Source organism: Podarcis tiliguerta, assembly GCF_965153285.1.
Source record: "Podarcis tiliguerta genome assembly, chromosome: 10".
Classification (NCBI taxonomy): domain Eukaryota; kingdom Metazoa; phylum Chordata; class Lepidosauria; order Squamata; family Lacertidae; genus Podarcis; species Podarcis tiliguerta.
This window is the reverse complement of record NC_139543.1, coordinates 63025597-63036147: the sequence shown is the minus strand read 5'-3', so window position 1 is coordinate 63036147 and position 10551 is coordinate 63025597.

The window sequence follows — 10551 nt, the reverse complement described above, 5'->3', positions numbered from 1 at the left end:
GGAGGGTGGTTGGAGAAGCTCAGAAGAAATGCATTCCTGTGGGAACAGGACCTGGATCAAAAAGACAATGACAGATGGCTACCAGGTTTGCGTTTTCAGCAAGGAGCTTCTCAGCAAAAAATAGAGAATAGCTCCAGAAATACTTTGCAAGTGGGTCTTTTGGGAGGCGTTTTGCGGAGCCCCTGACTGCCCATTCCCTTGATCTTTATTAGATCTTGGATGAATCGCAGAGGAGTTTTGCTGACAACCATTTCTCACCAAGAGTCGTGATCTTCCTGGCTGCTGTATTGCAACCGAATAATAATAATAATAACAATTTTTTATTTATACCCCGCCCTCCCAGCCAAGGCCAAGCTCAGAGCGGCTTACAAGCAATAATAAAAACAAGATGAATGATTACAACTTAAAAACAAAAGTAAAATACAACATTAAAATAATGGAACATTAAAATATTAAAATGTAGCCTCATCGCAGGAGGAGAAGGAAAAGAAAAAAGAAAGAGAGGGAGGGAGGGAGGGAATCAAATTGGCTCCAAGCCAAAGGCCAGGCGGAACAACTCTGTCTTACAGGCCCTGCGGAAAGAAATCAGATCCTGCAGGGCCCTGGTCTCATGAGGCAGAGCATTCCACCAGGCTGGAGCCAGAGCTGAAAAGGCCCTGGCTCTGGTTGAAGCCAATCTAACTTCCTTAGGGCCTGGGACCACTAGGGTGTTGTTATTTATGGACCTTGAGGCTCTCCGTGGGGCATACCAGGAGAGGCGGTCCCGTAGGTATGAGGGTCCTAGGCCGTGAAGGGCTTTAAAGGTCAAAAGCAGCACCTTAAATCTGACCCTGTACTCCACCGGGAGCCAGTGCAGCTTGAAAAGCACTGGGTGAATATGCTCCCATGGCAGAGACCCCGTGAATAGAGAGCCGACGTGATTTATTTCTGCAGCTAACCCTATAAGCCTATGATTTCAAAAACCGGGATGTTTGCACCATCTTCCCAGAAAGGCACAGGTGAGACGTATTTCTGATAAGCTCTTATCACAAGGCACCGTGCAGGAAACCCCAGCAATTGCACCTGCAGCTGCCTGACTGTAAGCTGGAAGGGGTGCTCTGAATCACTGGGTTGCTTTGGGTTTTGAAAGGAGGAAGTGAGCTACTCCTTGCATGGTCGCCAGAGGGCGGTATCCATTCATGTTGTAATGCACAGTGCCTTTTTCGGTCCTGTATGGGTTTTTTAGCTTCCCTGCTCCGAGTCTAGGAAACAATAAAAAGCCAAGTATTTTAGCATCATCTCTGCATGCACCAAGTTCTTCGATTGTTAGCTGTTTCTGATTTCTAAAATGTGTGAGTTGTTCTAAACAGCTCTTTAAAAACAGCTCTGAATGTTGCAATAGAACCAGCTGCCATCAGTGACGCCCAGGGCGATCTAGAACATGAATGGAGCTGTTCTTCTGAGTTAACGGAGCTTGTGTAGCTCAGTAGCAGATCATATATTTCACTGGCAGATCCCATTTCAGCTGAAAAGTATCTCGGCTGGGCTGGAGTAGCAGAGATCCAGAGAAGCGAACTTCTATGTATATTATAGACAGCATCTTAAAAAGCAGAGACATCACCTTGCCAACAAAGGTCCGTATAGTTAAAACTATGGTTTTCCCAGTAGTGAGGTATGGAAGTGAGAGCTGGACCATAAAGAAGGCTGATTGCCGAAGAATGGATGCTTTTGAATTATGGTGCTGGAGGAGACTCTTGAGAGTCCCATGGACTGCAAGAAGATCAAACCGATCCATTCTGAAGGAAATCAGCCCTGAGTGCTCACTGGAAGGACAGATCCTGAAGCTGAGGCTCCAATACTTGGGCCACCTCATGAGAAGAGAAGACTCCCTGGAAAAGACCCTGATGTTGGGAAAGATGGAGGGCACAAGGAGAAGGGGACGACAGAGGACGAGATGGATGGACAGTGTTCTCGAAGCTACCAGCATGAGTTTGACCAAACTGCAGAAGGCAGTGGAAGACAGGGGTGCCTGGCGCGCTCTGGTCCATGGGGTCACGAAGAGTCGGACACGACTAAACAACTAAACAACAACATGTATATTAGCTCAGGAGTGAGCCCCATTAAGTTCATTAAGGCCTCTGGCAAGGATGGGGAATCTAGCTCTAAAGAGGTTATCGGGCTCCCAACTCCCATTAGCATGGCCAGTGGTCTGGGATGATGGGAGTTGTAGTCCAACAGCATATTGTGGAGCACAGGATCCTCAGGGCTACAAACTTCGGCTGCAATCCCCTAAATGCTATTGGGGAGCTCTGCAAGACCTTGTGTCGTAAATCCATGAAATCTTTGATGAACCTTGAACTGTTTTTTTCTGGGGCACCCTAACATAGGGTTGCCTCATATGTTGCAAGCTCCTCCCATCGGACCCTAACACTTGATGAAACATGCATTGGGTCGGCTTGCTGGTTGATTAATACCACCAACTGCTTGGTTAAATTCACTTCCTAATGGAGCGGCCTATAAAGAGATCTTTCTGGAGATAGCAAAAACGCAGCTGAAAAGCGGAACTGATTTTATCGGTTTCCCTTCCCATTGGATCTGGAAAAAGAACAATGGGGTATTTGTAATTCAGGTTTTGTGCAGAGTCATCCCTAATGCCTCAGGGCAGGTGGGGAAGAATTGCCACAGCTTTTATTTGCAACCATCTGATCAATGCAGATATATAAAACAATGCCAGCTTTAGGGTTTTCTGACTCCAAGCCAGAGCTTTCCCCCCCGTGTGTGTTCCATAAACAAACACTAACAATGTCTTTCTGTTGTGTGTTGAACCTTGGCTACTCGATTCAAGCTTTGCGGGTGGTGTTGGTTGTGTAACAGTTTATTAAACAGGGCTTTTTACAAGTCAGGGACGCAGGAGGCACTGTGGGTTAAACCACAGAGCCTAGGACTTGCTGATCAGAAGGTCGGCGGTTCGAATCCCTGCAACGGGGTGAGCTCCCGTTGCTTGGTCCCTGCTCCTGCCAACCTAGCAGTTTGAAAGCACATCAAAGTGCAAGTAGATAAATAGGTACCGCTACGGCGGGAAGGCAAACAGCATTTCCGTGCGCTGCTCTGGTTCTCCAGAAGTGGCTTAGTCATGCTGGCCACATGACCCAGAAGCTGTACGCCGGCTCCATCAGCCAATAAAGCGAGATGAGCGCCCCAACCCCAGAGTCGGTCACGACTGGACCTAATGGTCAGGGGTCCCTTTACCTTTACTATTTACAAGTCTATGGCAGGGCTCCTCACACAGGCCTGCAGCAGGGATTCTCCTAGTATAACAGAAAAGAGAGGGGGAGAGCCTAGAGTGTTTTGCAGTGGGGTAGGACACAGTTTAATTCCCAGCGATTACCATTCAGAATTTTTTTGCCATACTGTGGAAACGTTGACAGCAATTGTGAACTTAATGGTTTTGGGTGAAGGTGGGTGATAGCCAATGAAACCATTTCAGCTGCATGGGCCGTTGATTTCAAACATTCGGTTGTAAGGTGAAATTCGACATAGCACCAAGGGCGTTGCTCTGTCAGTGCAAGCATTCATGTTTCCCTGATGGAAATACAGTAGTACCTCGGGTTAAGTACTTAATTCGTTCCGGAGGTCCGTACTTAACCTGATACTATTCTTAACCTGAAGCACCCCTTTAGCTAATGGGGCCTCCTGCTGCTGCTGTGCCGCCGGAGCACGATTTCTGTTCTCATCCTGAAGCAAAGTTCTTAACCTGAGGTAATATTTCTGGGTTAGCGTAGTCTGTAACCTGAAGCGTCTGTAACCTGAGGTACCACTGTAGCTCCCCTTTGAGATTGGGGGGAGGCGCAGGAGGGGAGAAGTCCGATTGTGCTAGTTTAAAGTCCTTTGAAATAAAAAATAAACACGTTTTTAAAAAGCAAAGTGATCATTCTGCGATATGGCATGGGTAGGCAACCTAAGGCCCGGGGGCCAGATGCAGCCCAATTGCCTTCTCAATCCAGTCCGCGGATGGTCCAAGAATGAGCGTGGTCAATAATGCCAACACGGACTGGCAGCATCTCTCCAAGGATCCAAGCAGGGCGGTTTTGCATGGGACCTTCCGCATGCAAAACAGATACTGTGCTCCTGAGTTACGGCTCTTCTGTAATACAACGTGGCTTTTTCACAAGCAAAATGAGCTTAAAGGTAAAGGTAAAGGGACCCCTGACCATTAGGTCCAGTCGTGACCGACTCTGGGGTTGCGGCGCTCATCTCGCTTTATTGGCCGAGGGAGCCGGCGTACAGCTTCCAGGTCATGTGGCCAGCATGACTAAGCCGCTTCTGGCAAACCAGAGCAGCGCACGGAAATGCCGTTTACCTTCCCTCCGGAGCGGCATCTATTTATCTACTTGCACTTTGAACTGCTAGGTTGGCAGGAGCAGGGACCGAGCAACAGGAGCTCACCCCGTCGCGGGGATTCGAACCGCTGACCTTCTGAATGGCAAGTCCTGGGCTCTGTGGTTTCACCCACAGCGCCACCCGCATCCCGTAAATGAGCTTAGCCAACTCTCAATGAAGGGATCCAGGCAGACACCTCCTATTGAGTCAGACCATTGGCCCTGCTGGCTCAGTCTTGTCTACACTTGGCTGGTAGTGGTTCTCCAAGATTCCAGACTGGGGGTGTTCCCAGCCCTGCCTAGGGATGCCAAGAACTGAAGCTGGGACCTTTTGCATGCAAAGCAGTGCTACTGAAGCGAGGCCCCCGATCATTTTGGTTGCTCTGTTCCACATTCCTCCTAGTGTTGTGTTTTGCTTGCTTGTTCCTTCTATATGGGAGAAGAATGAAGCTGAGCCTTTTGCTGCAGCCCGAAGAGTGACAAGCACATTAAGGGAAAATACTTGTTAAAAATACATATTTTATTCAGTTACGAAAAATACATGTGTGTTAGTATGTTATTTTAAAAGTGCTTTAAAACTGTTTGCTGGGAACCAAGAATGTTGCAGAGACTAGTTTTTGTAATCGCCGTGCTCTCCTGCATCGAAGTGCTAAAGAACTCTGTAATGCCAAGTGTTTAAAGAATCAAACCTTTGGAAAACAAAGGTGCGGTCAATAGCTCTTCGGGCTTAGCAAAGTTGTTATCGCTGTGGTGTTTGCTGTGGAAATAGAAACTGATAGCTGGAGTTCAAAAAAGAAAGAAAGAAAGAAAGAATACTCAAAAGTTTTCTTCCAAAGAATCACACACTTGACACATGGACTTGTGATGGGTCGGTTTTTCCATGTCGTATTTGAAAATTTCAGTCTGATCTTTTCCAATAGCCCACCTTCCTTTCCAGCTAACAATATGATCCACACACAAAAAGTCAGGAGTGTAATTGTTCTCTGCAGCTGCTCCGTTATTATGAAATTTACTTCCTATGGAGGTTCACCAGAGCCTTAACCTGAGCGCATTTATGATTGTAAGACTTCCCCAGGACAGCAAATGTTGGCTGGGGTCCTTCGAATATGAACAAGGGGTGGTTTGACTAGCACCCCAATCTGGTAATCGTCTTCTGTGAGTGCGAGGGAAATTGGCCCGTCTTTTATAGGTGTCACACACAAAAACCAAGTGCTGGTTTTCTCTTCCACAAACTGATATCCAATGCCAGCAGTGCCCTTCAGCTCCCTATATTGGACAAACAGGCAAACTCCCAAGAGACTGCGATCTACTCACAGAGTTAAAAACTGGCAGTCATCTACACCCTTTTTGGGGGTTCAAGTCAAAGTTTTTGAGCTTTTTTTAGGGAGATGGAAAGCCTCGTTTTTTAGCGGTGCAGAGCAAAGTTGTTGAGCTTCTTTGGGGGGAGCCAGTGATCTGCCACAGACGTTAGTGATCTACCAGTAGATCACAATCTATCTGTTGGATGTGCCTGGCCTATGCCAAAGGATAAATGGACATAAATCTGACATCAGGAATCACAAGACAGAGAAGCCAGTAGGAAAACACTTCAATCTCCCAGGACATTCAGTACAAGATCTCAAAGCAGCTGTTTTATTACAAAAGAATTTCAGAAATAGACTTGAAAGAGAAGTTGCTGAATTACAACTTATTACTAAACTGAAAGGGACACAGGTGGCGCTGTGGGTTAAATCACAGAGCCTAGGGCTTGCCGATCAGAAGGTCGGCGGTTCGAATCCCCGCGATGGGGTGAGCTCCCGTTGCTCGGTCCCAGCTCCTGCCAACCTAGCAGTTCAAAAGCACGTCAAAGTGCAAGTAGATAAAGAGGTACAGCTCCGGCGGGAAGGTAAACGGCGTTTCTGTGTGCTGCTCTGGTTCGCCAGAAGCAGCTTAGTCATGCTGGCCACATGACCCGGAAGCTGTACGCTGGCTCCCTCGGCCTATAGAGCGAGATGAGCGCCGCAACCCCAGAGTCGGCCACGACTGGACCTAATGGTCAGGGGTCCCTTTACCTTTACTAAACTGGAAACTATGGAGAGACCTGGTCTGAATAGAGATATTGGATTCTTGTCTCATTACATCTGCTAATGTGTATGGTCATCTGCATACTATCCCTTGCTTTTTGCTGTAGGACTAATTGCAGTCGTTAACAGTCCTCAACAGGTTTACCATACCCATTGAGTCAATCACCCATCTCCTACTACCCTTCTGAGAAAAACCCCACCCTCCATAGATGACCCTGCTGAGACCACATTTCTTCATTCTTGAGAAATCCAGCTTGCCTGCTAGAGAGTTGTCAACAGCGTCAGAGAGGAATTTACAAATTGGAGGTTCTTGATTTCCTCCACCTGTTTTTTGCCTTCATCCCAGTGACTCTGCCTGATGTAGAATTTGCTTCAGATAGCCAGGGATTTAGCATCACCGTCACAGCTATCCTTAGAAGGAGAGGAAAGGGCGCGAAAGCAATGCAAACGAAGCTTAAAGCAACATCTTGACTTTTAGGGCAATAAGACATATTTCTGAAGAGCACTCATGCACATCACGGCCTTACTGAATCACTGAACCGCCTTCTTGCCAAAAATAATAAACGGAAAAGGCTGTGCCATGGAAGTAGACAGGATTTTTGTTGGGGAGAGGCTGGCCTTTTGTTGCTGGGGCAGAACCCCAGTTAGCTATGCATATTTTTTTATTGGTTATCCCCCCTGGCTACCACCATGGGGAAAATCTAAATGTTGCACCAAGGAAGAAGCCATCCAGAGTTTATTTATGATGCCATTTATATGCCAGTTTTCTTTCAAGGAGATCAAGCTTGGGTCCCCAGCTGTTGTCGGACCACAACTCCCATCATCCCTAGCTAGCAGAAGCAGCGGTCAGGGATGATGGGAGTTGTAGTCCAGAAACAGCTGGGGGGGGGCAAGTTTGAGAGATACCATAGAGGGAGCAGGGGACTCATCACCCAATGAGCGCTATCTGATTCGTTTCCCTGCACTTGCAGCCCCGCAAACTTCCATTCAAGGAAGCTGTCATCTGCACATGTGCAACAGCTGCCACAGATTATTATTATTATTTATTCAATTTCTGTCTCGCCTTCATCCCAGGATCACAGGGCGCCTTACAATATAAAAACACAAAAATACATAGCGTAGTAACAAACAAACAAGATACCCCTCAGATTAAAAGGCCGTAGATTGTTTAATTCGCCAAAGGCCTGGGAGAAGAGGAATGTTTTTGCCTAGTGCCTAAAGATTTTTAATGAAGGCACCAGGTGAGCGTCCTTGGGGAGAGCATTCCACAAGTGGGGGGCCACTGCAGAAAAGGCCCTGTTCTCATGTTGCCACCCTCCAGACTTCGTGTGGAGGGGGCACACGAAGAAGGGCCTCAGATGATGATCACAGGGTCAAATGCACACACTTTAGCTTACCCACGGCTTCCATTTTATTGAATTTAACTTGGCATCTTAATCATGCAAAGCATGTCCTCTGTTGTGGAACCTCAAGAATGGTAATCATGAGTGTCCTATATGACTACATGGCCCCCCAGCCCCATACCTCCCCAAGTGCCCATTGGCTACTCATTCCATCTCATCCTGCCTCTGCTCCTATTTAAGAACAACATGCCCAAGAAATATGCAACAGTGTAGGAGAGCCCTTGATAATTACCTGTCTCGGTGCAGGATATTATGAAGCTGCAAAACATCTATCATCATAAGAGGGCAAAGCCATGTCCTCTGTTGATTCAGGGGGCAGGATTCCCTCTAGCAGGCTGAAGTCACAGGATAGTAGATTTCAATGGAACGTCAATGGAAACTTCTTGATAGTAAAAGCTGTTCTTTTTTTTTTTTTTTTAGTAAATACCTGTAGATTGTTTTTCTCTCTGGCTTTGCTTCCTTCCTGCTTCTCCTGCTGGGCCTTCCTTTTGTTAACCTCGTGACTGTTATGGTATACGTGTAAGGTTTTGAAGGTTTCTAAGCAGTTCCTTGGGAAAACAGAATGCTGGTGGAAGCCAGCACATTAGGAAGAGGTAAAAGGTAATGGTAAAGGACCCCTGGATGGTTAAGTCCAGTCAAAGGCGACTACAGTGGTATCTTGGTTCTCAAATGCCTTGGTTCTCAAACACTGAAAACTTCTGGCGCAACAGAACACCGTGACAGAAACCAGAGTGCACGAAAATGCCATTTACCTTCCCGCTGCAGTGGTACCTATTTATCTACTCGCACCAGTGTGCTTTGAAACTGCTATGTTGGCAGAAGCTGGGACAGAGCAACAGGAGCGCACCCCATTACGGGGATTTGAACTGCCAACCTTCTGATCGGCAAGCCCAAGAGGCTCGGTGGTTTAGACCACAGCACCACCCACATCCAGGGAGATGCAGGGCAACTGCATCACCAATCTATGCAGCTGGGTAAAAGGTAAAGGTAAAGGGACCCCTGACCATTAGATCCAGTCGTGGCCGACTCTGGGGTTGTGGAGCTCATCTCACTTTATTGGCCGAGGGAGCCGGCGTACAGCTTCCGGGTCATGTGGCCAGCATGACTAAGCCGCTTCTGGCGAACCAGAGCAGCGCATGGAAATGCCGTTTACCTTCCTGCCAGAGTGGTACCTATTTATCTACTTGCACTTTGACGTGCTTTTGAACTGCTAGGTTGGCAGGAGCAGGGACGGAGCAACGGGAGCTCACCCCGTCGCAGGGATTCGAACCGCCGACCTTCTGATCGGCAAGTCCTAGGCTCTGTGGTTTAACACACAGCGCCACCTGCATCCCTCTATGCAGCTGGGCAGGCTTGCCTAAACAGAAATGGCTTTAGCAGGCGCCCAAAAGAGTACAGCGAAGGCATCTACCTGTGGTCAATTGGTGTCATGGACTGACTGGATTCAGAGGAGTGGTGAGAGGCAGCAGCTGGGGAACCCCCAAGGGAACCCCAAACCAGGGGAAGAAGGCTCAGAGCCAGGAGACTGGTGGTGGGACAACGGCGAGTGGTCAGAGGGTCCCTTCTTCCAACTCTACAATTCTATGATTCCGTGAAGGCCCCCTTCCATTCTGAGACTCTTGTGTTTGTGCCCTTCTCTATGCTGAAGCAGTTTCATGAAAACATTTGAGTAGGAAATGAATGGGTGTCACCCTGTTCATCAATGAGCAACCCTTTCTGGCATGGCATTAAGAAGCCCAGAGAAAGGTACCAAGCTCTGCTTTCCCTTTCCCTCCACAGCGAATGAAGAAGCCCCTGTATTTCATTGACTCTCCGAAGGCAGGAGTCCATGCAGAAAGATGGAACAGCGTCTGCCTTTCGTTGTTGGACAACAAGCTTTGCCTAGGCCAGCTGTTAGAGCGGGGACAGATGACAAGAGGCGCTGACAATGCAGCTACTTAGGCAAAGTGAATAGTTCATTAAGCGATTAAGCACCAACAAAGATTGCAGTTTCCATGTTGTAATCTTGCAGTCATATCCCAAAGTGCTAGGAGGGAGGCCAGGGCAAGAAAGGGGTGGCAGGGCTTTCTGCTTATCGCCTCCAGGCAGGGATAAAGACATTATCAGTCTCCCTTGGTTACAATCAGGCCTGCAGCAACCCTGGACATTTGAGGGACATCTGGCTTCCTTGTCTTCTTTATACCCAATTAAGGAGCAATGCTAACCTCCCCCATGACGGCCCAGCTGGGCTTTAGGGAGTGATATCTGCAGTCCTGCCATGAACAGTGACTAGGGTCGAAGCTGGCATACAGATTGGGCCCAGTGCTGCCATGTGATGGCAGTAGGGCCAGATCTGGCAGATCCTGGACTGACATGGTCCTGCCTTGCCCCACAACGCCCATTATGGGGACTTTCTGCTTGGGCCTTCTCACTGGAGAAAGTGGCAGGTCCACACCGGTGGAGGGAGGCTGGCATCACACTGCAAGAAGAGGCAAGAGAATGCAGCTCAACCGGGATGTGTGGAGGGACACTTGCACCCAATCCAAACTCTTCCCCCAGCCTAGCGGGAAGAGAGTTCTGATTTCTCTGCCCATCTGTTGGAAGGGGCAGGAGCAAGCAAAAATGGACCCATGGGGACATTAATTTTATGGTTTAATGGCAGAACCATCCCAGCAGTATAGTGGTACCTCGGGTTACAGACGCTTCAGGTTACAGACTCCACTAACCCAGAAATAGTACCTCAGGTTA